We start from the raw sequence: 12,897 nt of genomic DNA on the forward strand, positions 1-12,897 counted from the left end.
GAAACTATTTTCCATATTTTCCAATCTGCATTTAAAAGATATATACTCATCCTTCGTTTCTAGTAGGTGTAATTTACACCGCAAAAAATTAGTGGTCTAGTGGACGAGTGTCCCTCACTAAATAGGGTTACACCAATATGTGTCATGTGATCTTTTTACAACAATGACGATTAAGTCTAAGTAAACCTGGTTCTGATACCAAATTTGAATTATGGTGTTATCCCAAGAGGAGGGTGAATTGGGTATTTCAAAATTATTTAAGTTTATTTTACCACTTAATCTCAATTTCAATATTTAACTAAATAATTGCAAGGGCTTGAGATTAATTCAAATTATTATCTCAATAAATTCAATTATACGCAATTAATTATCAAGTGCACGTAATATTAACCAATATACAAACATGCAAAAACTGATAATGAAATGCAAATGGAAATTAAAAAGTTAAGGGAAGAGAGAAAGCAAACACGAATTTACGAGGTTCAACCAACCTAGCCTACATCCTTGCCTTAAGCAATCCACTCAAGGATTCCACTAAATCACTGCTCCTTTAACTGGGACGAAGCTTCCCTTACAATCCACTTCTTACAAAAGGCACAACTTCCTCTTACTTTGCTGCTTACACGAGGCATAGTTTCCTCTTCACTGGTTCACAACCCAAACCGTGATTACAATATAGAATTATAATTCTCCAAAACTCAATATTGCTTCTAACCAAGCTAGTGAGTACAATAGAAATCCTAACATATTCATATGATAAAACTTGAAACTCAGTATGTATGTAATGATAAGATTGTTATACGAATGATATGCTTCACAAATCTACCCTTTAATCAATATCTCCCAAAAAAATGATTTTATAAATAAATGCTTTGGAGAAATGTAAGGTTCGATTTCAAAATACTTTATGCAAGATAAGAAAATAAGATCCTTTCAAAAATAATCTTGAATAATGCGTAGATCTATGTTCTAGCCATCAATCATTTGTAAAGTTGAATCTTTGAATAAATATACAACTTTGAATATTGCAAAGATTTAAAAACTATGTTTCAAAAATAATATTTCTCAAGAATATGTATTTAGAAGCTCTTACTATTTGCAATCAAATAATTCTTACACTAATCAAATAGCAAATCTTAGAATGAAGATATATTTAAAAACTTTTTTCAAGATTTTAGTTTTAAGCAAAAACTTTTCTCAAGTAGTGATCTTTCACAAAATGTATATATAATTAATAATTCAAGATCAATCTCTCAAAATGAATATTCAAGAATAAATTTGTGAGATAAAAAAGTCTTTGAGAATAAGCAAACAATTAGTTTGATCACCAAACCTCAATACCCAAGTTGTTTGCACAATATTTGCTGGAACGTCTTTTGAAAATCAACGTAACCCTAGCTTAGATATGATGTAAATGCTTTGAAATCGCAGGCAAGAGTTAAGCAATGTGTTCAACGCTTCCCATAGTTGTGTATGCGTTCAAGGCTCCCAATCATATGCCAAAAGTGAGGCACTAGGGTTTAGAGGTTGTTCATATAAGTAATCTCGGCCTTAGGATAAGTCTTGACCATTGGATCAATTTGATTAAGTGAATAACTCGCGTGTTTTCTCGCTAAAGTTCAGATTTTTAAAGTTCCCACAGGTCCATATGACTAAGTGTTCGGGTTCAGACGTTTGAGGTTCCTTAAAGCACTAAAAATTATAGTCTGAACACAGGATCAGACGACTGAACTGTGGGTTCAGTCTTCTGAAGTCCCAGCTCAAACAACTGAACTGAAAGTTCAGACATCTGAAGGTTTTCTGCCCGTTCTGTGTTCCAGTAATTAAATCTTCAAATGACTGAACTAACTCTTCAGTCTTCTGAGAAAATTCTTCAAACGTCTGAAGGAAAACTTCAGTCGTCTAAGGTTGTATCTTAAGACTTCTGAGGGTACTCCACCGTCGTCTGGGCAGACCAACTTCAGAATTTTTAGTTTAGTTTTCAAAATCATTTGAGCTCTCTTGCTTTAATCTCTTATAAAATATTTTCTGGGGTTCAAAATAAGTTCTCTAAGTCCATGTTTAACCCTAGAAGGTTTTCATGAGATGCATGTGTGTGGTATATTTTGAGCTTTTAGCTATATCATATAAAATATGCACATACATCAATTCTAAATACCCATTCCTATGACGATCTTGAACTTGATGCTTGCATGTTCATTCTTCTACTCTTTTAGTTCCATAGGTTGTGCCAGGTTATATATATATATACTTTAATCCTCATGGCTTCCATGACCTTATCACCTTCCGTGCATGCTAAGTAATGTTCCTACTCACATTCTCAATGCAAATATCAAATACCAAGTGATTTGTCATTATCAAAACAAGATTGAACTCATAAAGTCAATGGACTTCCTTAGAGCCAAACTCGGTAGCCAACTGAGCTATGATGCAGCATGAATTCCTAAAGAAGTACTTCCCAATTGGGAAGACTAACAAGCTTTGGAAAGCCATAACGAGTTTTTCATAGATGGATGGAGAACTCTTTTTTAAGACTTGGGAGCTCTTTAGGGACCTACTCTGCAAATGTCCACATCACCAGGTCCCCCAGTAGTAATTAGTGCAAACCTTCTACGAAGGGTTAGCTTAGAGAGATAGGTCGATATTTGATGCATCGTGTAGAGATACTTTTCTCACAAAGCACAAGAATAAGGCATGGGTTCTCTTTAAGAACCTACCTGAGAATTCCCAGCAGTACACTGCTGCTACTCGTCAACCCCCCAACCTGTCCACCTCCAAACCTAAAGGAGTTTATGAGCTAGCCGCAAGCCACGACCTGGCACCAACCTTGCACACCATCGCTCAAAAGATAGATCAGGTCTTGTCCTTAAGACAACACCCGCAACTAGTAGCATGTGCAGAGGTGTGTGCAATCTACTCTGATCCCTCCCATATATGCTATCATTGCCCACATGTGCCTTCCCAACCTAAGTTTGTTTAGGAAGAAGTGAAGGCCATCCACAATTGGTATGATAAGCCGTCGAACGACCCCTATTCCAACACATACAATCTTGGGTGGAAACAACACCCTAACTTCTCCTAGAGGCCACAAGCTTTGGGCTTTCAATCCCAAATATATGCACAAGCCCTTGATGCTCAAACTCCTTGCTTGTACAATAACTCTCATAAATATCCCACATCTGCCCCCAGACATTCATCATTTCAGCAGTCACCTTCTCCTTAGCCCAAATACGATTCTTTTCAAAAGACAATGCTAAAAGCCCTCAAAAGCATTGAAGCTGACCACCTAGTAGATCGGCAACTCCTTCACTCTCACTCCCAATCTATTGCAAAGCTAGAAGCCACCATGGGACAACTAGCTATCACCTTGAGTTGGAGAGATGAGGGAAAATTATTGAGTTAGCCTTTAGTGAACCCCAAGGGACAATACGGGGTGGAATATGAACCTAACACTGGTCCCTCGTCATATACTGAGCAGGCATAAGCGGTGACCACTCTCTAAAGTGGTAGGATGACAAATGGAGCCAAGGAGCAAGTAAGCGAGGGAGAGAATTGGGAAGAGAAGAGGGTAATACCCAATGTTGATTCTTGCACGCTATCTTCCTCTAGTTTAATATGCAAACCTTCTATTCCCACACCTATCACTTGAGGGACCAAGCCTTACTTTCCCCCTCACAGGGTGTTTCATGTCCCTCTAGTACCATCACTTGCAACTCCTTATGCACTTTCTTTGTTTATAAAGAAGGCATCCACTGAGTCCATCTTGGACATATTTAAATAAGTAAGGGTCAACAAGCCTTTCCTAGACGATATCAAGTAATCACCTGCATACATCGAGTTCCTTAAGGACTTGTACACACAAGAGCATGAGTCGAGGGTGCAAAAGGATGGATTAGTATAGGGGGCTGAGCACATAAGCTCAATAACATTAGCGCACCTCATTCCGAAACTGAAAGACCCTAGCTCACCCACTATTTCGTGTGTAATTGGCGGTTACACCATTGATGGGGTTCTTTTAGATTTAGGGGCGAGCGTGAACATGCTCCCGTACTCGGCTTATTAGCAACTTCACCTAGGAAAGTTGCAGCTCACCTCGATCACATTGTGTCTTGCTGATCGATCCATAAAGAAACCCCGAAGTGTGGTAGAGGATGTAGTGGTCAAGGTGGAAGAGTTCCATTACCCTATCGATTTCATCATCTTATATATGGAGCCTTCCACGAATCCAATACCTATCCTTTTAGGATGACCATTCTTAGCCACGGCTAATGCCTACATTCAATGTAGGGCAGAGATTATTGACATCTCCTTCGGCCATAGGCAACTTCATCTGAACATATTTTAGGCTCCCCAACATCCGTTTAAAGTCATCCAAGACATAGACAAAGACTTGATTGTTAAAATTGTTAGGGAAGGGGCTCCCTCAATTTTGTGGAGTGGTCCATTGGAAGAAACGTCTTAGCCCAAGATTCCTTCTACGTCAAGCGTGGAGGAGCCTTATGAGCTAAGTAGTGAAATTCAAGAATCAAACTCCATCCTAAAGGAAAAGTTGGGGGTATGCAACTTAAGGTGTGATGAGGAAATGGGGGAAGACACCATGAATTTCAAACATGGATGAGTTCAGAATAAGCTTAAGTACGTCCGACTGAAGACAGTAAATTTAGCACTTTCGAAGGCAACTCAAGAATTTTTCTTTTCTTTTTGAGTCCTTAGATTGTACATTGTAGGATAATTAGGGTTTAGAGTCTTAGGAGTAGGTCACAGGTTAAGTTAAGGGTGCAAATGAGGAGCAACCAGTTCGCACGTGGGTGACCTAGTTGAGTTCTGCACATCTTCCAAGCTTCTAAGTTACCGCAAAGCTTGACTATGTTCACACCCATCACTTCTTTTTGTGCAACTTGGTAGGGTCTTTGAATTTTTTTGGACTTAGGAATTACTGAGAAGTTCGACAATGTCTATGACCAGCACTACCAGCTGGGCGCGACCTTGTCAAGAGTAATGTTTTCCTATTTAAGTCAAAGAGTACAACCATAGGTGACTAACACAAGAGCTGGTGCGCCCTAGTTGGAAAGGTCAAACTTCATTTAAAAACCTGTTTCACCCTCGACTCTTCAACTCCCGCCCTTTCCATCTCCTTTCGACCTCGTTGCCTACCCCCTCTCTCCCTCCATCATTCCCATTCGGCCATTATGTCTCCTCGTCCTATCTCAGGGAACGATTTTTCTAGCGAATCATCCCATTATTCGTCCCACGACTCGTCTCAAGCCTCATCCCAACCCACCGCCAAACAGCTGCGGCTTTGGGTACTACCATGACGAGGATTTTTATTGAAGGGTAGACTGACTTTGGAGGCATGAGAAGGGGCTTCAAATGTGATAAGAGCTCCATGAGTAAGACTGTAACAATCGAGGCGGGGTTCATCCTCGAGGCCAAGAGGTTCAACGCAGTCCCAGGAGGTGATAAGGGCACCACGGGTGGTGACCCTTGAGGATGCACAGTTACCTCTGACGCACTTTGTTGCACTGCCTACTATTGAGCAGCCCCTAATTCCTACCCCAGGGCTTCAAAAGGTCAGGTTCCCTCATTCACTGACGTTCCGCACATTTAACCCAACTTTGCCTTATGATCCCACCACGAGGTTTCCGGGGCCCATGTTTGACCCACAACCACTGCCTTATCCCTTTCAATCATACCAGTCACTTCTACCAACTGACATGCATGACCAGCCAGTGCCACTCAAGGTTCTCCAGCCGCATCAACCATGTCCCCCTCTTTCTCCCACTTGGCTTCAGTTCCTAAGGGAAATGACGCCAGCCCGTGACGCCGCGTTGGCGACACCACTAATATTTTCCTTTGCTTTGTATTCAGATTTTGACTCCGATTAAAGTCAGCTTGGTTGTCTTTAGGATCCAGATTGTACCCGCTATGCCGATGTCCTGTGCTTTGGAACTTTTTGTTTTTCTTTTCCTTTATTTTCTTTGTATTTTCTTCGGTACCACCATGTTTTTGTTGGCAGTCCCAATTCTTGTAATACTTTCTATCTATAGTGTACTGCCATTTTTAATTAATGAAAAATCACATGGTGTTTTTTACCCAAGTCCTTTGTGCTTCGGTGTATCTATGCATGCTTTTATCACTTCTAGTTCTATGTGTTGATGTAGGTACACCATTTACTTCTCATTGCACCATGCAGTGTTTGCTATACCATGCACTCCAAGTTCTTTCTTTCTATACTTCAGCGAGGACATTAAAGTTCTAAGTTGGGGGTCAGGGGGAGGAAACACTACATGGCATATTTAAGCACAAAAATAACCAAAATTTAAACTTTTCAATGAACATTGTTTATTTTATTCCATGCTAGCACTGTTCATACCCTTCACGTACTTTTATATCACTTACATGTTACAGGCATAAGTTTGTCATTTATATTATCTTATTATGCTCACTAACGAAGTAGTGAGTCACTTGTGTGTTAGTATTACATAATATGGTCAATATATGCTTGGAAACTCTTGGATAATTGACTAATGATTCATTCGCTTTAATGTGGTTGTGTAAAGGTTGGTATTTACATGGTATGTCACAAGGCTAGGACGCAATTACACATTATTTGTAACAATTAAGGTTCCTTGAGAGCACTGAAAGAACAACCGTAGCGACTATAACACCTTGTGAGGTATTGTTGAGCCTATTGATCAATTCTTGAAAACTCAACTTTCCTTCTATTTTCTGGATATTCCTTGTACACTAGTCTCTGTTCTTGCATTTTCTAGCCTAGATGTGACATTAAGTGGGAAGATAAAAACTTAGGTCTTACAGCTTACTCAAGACGTGAAAATTGGGCCACCCCTAGAGACAGACTTATTTCGTGGACTCCTGTTCGAGCTCAATTTCCATTGGTGGTATGAAGATAACATAAGAGTGTAATGATTGTCCTAGCTGACCATGAAAAGAAAGAAAATGAAAAGAATGAGCAGAAGAAAGAAAAAGAGAAACAAAAATGCAAAAGAATGAAATGAAAAATATATACCTGCTCCAAATGAATATAAAAAGGTCAAGTTAGGGACACGACGCCACGCTTCTACACGTATGAAGTGTAACATCCCGAATCCATAAACTCGGGTCCAACGTGTTATACCTGATAAAATCCATAATCTATAACATACACAGCGAAAAACATAAACATAATCTTCAAAACATAATAATGTAATACCAACATCCCATAATACTAGAGTTTGCTATATCCTAACTAGAAATCCATAAAATTTATCCATCACCTGCATTTTCCATCGATACATACATCTCCAACACATTTCAGTATATTCACAACCATTTCTCTCACAACATCCTTAAAACATAACGACATAAAACATAAAACATAAATAGTTACATCTCCAAAATAGTATCAACCTATACCTTATTTCTTAACATTCCTCAAAACTAAGTACCCTCGAGTTCCCTAAGACCAACCTCGAGGATGTCCTAAAAAAGAAACGTTCATATTCGGCTAAGACACATCTCAGTAAGGGAAGAAACATACATATTAAAACAGCGTGTGGCTAATATGAGGTATAAAGATATCTTTTTAAATACATTTGCAAATCATTAACATAACTCTGAAATCATTTTCTGAACCTAATCAAACACATACAAATATTTAACCCACGAGACTAACCAAGGATAGGGGTGATTACCCACCCATACAAGTAGCACCTCTCTACTCTGATACTTAGGCAACCCTGAGGTCACTACTAAAGCATACCAGGGCACTCACCTTACTCAGTAAGCCCTCAGGTATTAGATTAATCTCGTACTCACACAGTTCAATAATAATTTATCGGCAAAGGCCCTAAGGATAGGGAAATCTACCCGCCCATACTAGTAGGTTCCCTCAGTCCTAGTACGTTATACAGCTACTGCTACATCTGAAGCTACTGGTGCACTCGCCTTACTCAGCAAGCCCTCAAGTGAAGAGTTTGCCTCGCCCAATCGTAACATGTTCTACATACATAGATACTTCTAATATCATAATACTTTATTCCTTTCTGTCTTTATTCAGTCATACACATCTATTCATGTTCATAGCTTAACCATTGCATTTCATTTCATTTTAAGTGACTCTTTCCCACTTACTTCGTTCACATTTGTCATTTCATTTCATGGTCATTCCATTGTCATTTCATTACATAACGTTTTTCATTTCATTCCTTCATACTACAACTGGTCTTTAGCCATCATCAGTTAGTCCACATAAAAATGCGTTAGAATCTGCTACAGTTAGTCCACATAGAAATGCGTTAGAATCTGCTAACATGGCTGTCTTTCAGCTGTCTTACATTTACATGGTTGTATTTAACATACATAAGCAACATAGTCCATGTCATATTTTATTCGTAATACTTTACTTGCTTAACCTGCATCTCATACATTTAACATATATTTGCACAGAATCTCATGCCACACAATTTAGTAATAAAATTTATACATATTCCTGTAAAATAGGCCAACCCACATTTAACATTTATATGCTGAAAATTTATTTTATTTCTTACATTAGTTCCTCAGAAAATTCCTTCTCACTTTCATTCATTTACTTTCACATATACATAGCTATATAAGCATTCCTAAACTCAGAAAACATGGTGTTACATGGTTGACATTTTAAATTTACATAAAAACATATGCACATAAATAACACATAATCCATTTTATTTCATAAAAGCCTGATTTAATATATAAATTTCCCCTTACCTGACTTTCAAACTACACATGTAGGATCCCCGAACTGATACCCACAACGTTCACCTGGACCCTAAATCTAGAAATCTTAATTTAATTAAAATAAATTCCAATTAACTCAAATCTTAATAAAAATATTTACTTACTACTTCCTAGGCTCCAAATAACAACATTCGTTAAGGAAATCCCATAATAACTCACTTACCCTGATTTTGGGATGTTTCCCAAACCCCTCAATCCAATGATCAGCTCCTACAGCCTTGCAGAGAACGATCCTACGAACCTCATGGTGGTTTCGGATCGTCAAACCGGGTCAAAATCGGCTCGAAATCGAAGAGAGAAGGTGGAAAAACCATTTTAAAGAGAGAGAGGAGAGAGAATTCACGAGTTTATGTTGAAAAATGAAGAACTCCCTATTATAGGTAGGGCTTCGTTGATGAGAAACGCGGATTCGTCAATAAGGTACTATAAAGACTTCGTCGACGAGGTGCTATAGAGACTTCGTCGACGAAAAGATACCTTCGTCGACAAAATTCAGAGTTTCCAATTTACTCTCTCGGGATTCCTTCGTCGACGAAAAACTGGAGTTCGTCCACGAGCTTAGAAGGACACTCGTCGACGATGACAGGAAATTCATCGATGAGGCCTGCTTTTCCTTCTTAAATCCTTCCTTTATCCCTTATTACCCATTAATCCATTCTATTCATTATATTTTCTAATTATTTTAATTCCGAGTCATTACATGAAGAGTCTTTAGCTGACCAATGCACTTGTTGTATTCACACTTAGTCTATGAATAAGTCAATCTAGGGTGATTTTGGTTTGATGTGGCGAGTAAGTGAGAAGGTGCTAGGGTAAAGGACCCGACACCTCATGAATAAGTTGGATTTCTTTCCTATGAGACTAGTACACTCCATATTTTTAGCATTGTTCCTTAAAATATGTGGGATGTTTGATCATGATATTCTTCCTCACATATGAGAGTGAACCTATTTTGGTTGAGTGATCTTGAGGGAATACCAGTGAGTCTGAGTCAAGACGACCATTCTGCAGGTGCTTGGGGATATCCTGAGTGTAATAAGTCATGCACTTTACACTTGCCTTGTGATATTGCTTATTTATACTTGAATTTACATGACTATATTAACTTTGAATTGCAGTTGTTGGTTGATTATCTATGAGTTATACTTTTCTTGATGACTATATTATGTTGAAACTTGCACGAGTGATTCGTTTCGAATTTGTGCGTATAGTGAAGTCATGAAGGACAGAGCTTGTATGTAATTGGGTAATATACCTGTATGTAAAATGGTATGACTGTGTTGCATGTGCTTTTATCTGATGTTCATTGGAAATAGTGTTTGTGGGTATCGCCCTAGAAACCCTCACGTGACTACAACTCGTCCACTAGGCTCAACCTAGGGGTTTAAAGTCTTGTTGCATATAGTAAATGCAGCCGTGTTTCCCACAAAAGAGGATATATGTAGGATTTTCTTAGTTTTTTCAGTTTTTTCTTTACTCGAAGACTAGCAAAGTGTAAGTTGAGGGTTGTGATGAGTCCCTAAAATGCATGATTTTAGACCCTCAATTATGTTTGTTTATTCTCTTTTATTTTATAGGTAACTGAAAGTTAAGGAGTTGTCCCAAGAGGGGGTGAATTGGATTATTAAAATTTCTTTTAATTCTTTTTGTGAATTCTTTGACCTCTTGTTAATTTATTAAATACACAGCAAAAGCTTAAGTGAACAAGCAATCCTCAAAACATTATTCAATCAAACTAATCAACCATAATATATTCAATCAAGATATGAAATCCAGCTCTTATACAAGTTTTAGCTTTTGTAGCCCTGTATATATGAATTTGATTCAAGCTCTGTAGAGAATGAAATTGGTCTTTCAAGATGATAAGCAATATAACATTCACACTCTTCCCAAAATTCAGATTTCAAATAAACCTTTAGTTAATAGGTTTTGGGTGTTGACCAATCAATGTACTCCCTTATGGTTTCCGCAATTAATATTGATCAACCAACATACTTCTTTTTGGTTTCCGCAAGTCCCAAAAACAAATTAATCTTTAGTTTATTTAAAATCCAATCCACGTAGTTTTTATGATTAGGAAATTTAAATCATCCATGCAGTTAGTTTATACTGGAAATTAAAGAGAGTAAGGAAAAGAGTGGCACCACGTTTTTTACGAGGTTTGGCTTATTACCAGCCTACGTCCTCGCCTTTGGCCAATACCACAAAAGGATTTCACTATACTGGTCCTTTTTGGGTGGAACAAACCTTTTACAAGCGATACTGCACGCTCAAACACTCCATAAGTAGGCTAGAGCAATGCCTCTCCAAGCGATACCCCACGCTCGGTCACTCCTTCAATAGGCTAGAGTTGCACCTCTCTAAGTGATACCCCACACTTGGTCAACGATCCAATAACCTGGAATCGTCAAAGAAACTACAAGAAACAATAGGTAACCTCTGCGTACAATAATACTCTTATGTAGAGCAGATAGTACAAATTCAATCACTAGATACTTCAAAACAAATATTAAATAAACAATATGAAGCTTAAGATTAGATATCGCCGGAGGTTCTTTCTTAGCATTTGAGAAATCTCAATAGCAAATTAAGAACCATTGGCTTTTGATTAGCAAAAAATCAGTAGTATTCTTCTAGTAAGAATTTGAGCAAGAGAGAGCTTTAGAAGAGATTCCAATTAGAATGCTTGAATGCTGATTGTATGCTTGGTGATTTAATTCATTGGGTTTAAGATGTATTTATAGAGTTTTTAGAATGAGTTTCCTTGTTTCCCACGTTGCTTGGAGTGTCCCCCAAGTTTTTACAACGTTTAGATTTGAAAAACTAATTTTTGGAAGCTCCCCGTTGAAGTTCCCAGCTAGTCAACTGAGTCCATTCTGTTTGTCCAAGGATTAAAAGAATTAATTGTTAATCGGCTGGGAAATTTGGTCAGTCGGCTAGACAGTCCATTTTTCAAAACTTTCAATTTTTTAAAACTTTAAATCCTTGATTTTTGAAAAACTCAAATGTGACTTTAAAAATCATTTTCCGGGGTTTTCAAAAATTGGTCTCTAAGTCTATATTGCATCCTAAAGAGATTCATATATCTATATTAATATTGAATGAAGTACTTACATATGACTTCTTAATCATAGACACATTAAGCACTAAGTCTTCAAGCTTTTTCCATATCTTGAGGTCTAGCTTGACTTCATGTCCCAATAAGCTTTAAGCGTTTGCTTGTCATCTTCCATTAAATGCAATACTTCTATATTCCAGTGAGCTTTCATTTGATTGGCTTTAATTGTAAGCTTTCTCCCTTGATGAGCATGTGAGCATTTTGAACATTCAATCCTGAAACATTGTCACTTAAACAATACATGTTAAGGTATCTTTCATTTGTTATCATCAAAACAAAATTGATAAGTCATGTTAGGCCAACAGTAACCCTTTGTTAACATAGTTCAGAGTTATGTAAGGTTTGTTCATGTTTCAGGGAAAAAAGGTTAAAAACCATGGAGTTAGGCATTATGAGAAGTCAAGGGAATATTTAGGACACTTAAAGCTCAAGTCAGTTGTTTAGCCAAGTCCCTAGAGCTTCAGTGCATTCAAAGAAGAAAGATTATGTTCTACCATGTGGAGCGACTAGCTACCAATAGGGGCGACCAAGGCAGTAGATGCAAACTCTGACTCTCTGGGGTGACTAGGACCAGAGACAAAAGCTGACTAAAGACAGGACTATCGAGAGTCTTGCCCAAATGCTTGACTAGAGAGACCATTACGGATGACAGAGTCGAGTTCTTGAGATTTCCTGAAGCCCGAGATCCTACAAGTCTTCACCATCTACTCGACCAACAAGACTCGATTGTGCGACTATGTTGAGAATAGCTGAATTCAAATTCCTGCTTTCTCAGGAGCTCCAACCAGGGCGCAATCGAGGAAGAACATGGATGTGACCAGGTCGAAACTGATGATCTACGTCATGAGAAACTTGCAGAAGTTGCCATTTTTGAATCCCAAATCTTGTAAACCCTAATGGGTATAAGTAATAACTACGAACATGTTCTCTGGGTTCCTCTTTGGGCGATTTTGGGTTAGTGATAGACCTAAAACGCCATTGAGAACCACTGTAGATTA

The 12,897-nt window shown here is 38.1% G+C and overlaps 1 non-coding gene across 1 annotated transcript; it reads right to left on the bottom strand.

The window, feature by feature from the left end:
• Window positions 1–2,477: 2,477 nt before the first annotated feature.
• Window positions 2,478–2,583, bottom strand: LOC131152557 (small nucleolar RNA R71). Its single transcript, XR_009136049.1, has one exon. It is a non-coding gene; the product is annotated as a small nucleolar RNA R71 (small nucleolar RNA).
• Between the last annotated feature and the right edge of the window lie 10,314 nt (window positions 2,584–12,897).

This window comes from Malania oleifera, chromosome 3 (assembly GCF_029873635.1).
Source record: "Malania oleifera isolate guangnan ecotype guangnan chromosome 3, ASM2987363v1, whole genome shotgun sequence".
In the NCBI taxonomy this organism is placed as follows: domain Eukaryota; kingdom Viridiplantae; phylum Streptophyta; class Magnoliopsida; order Santalales; family Ximeniaceae; genus Malania; species Malania oleifera.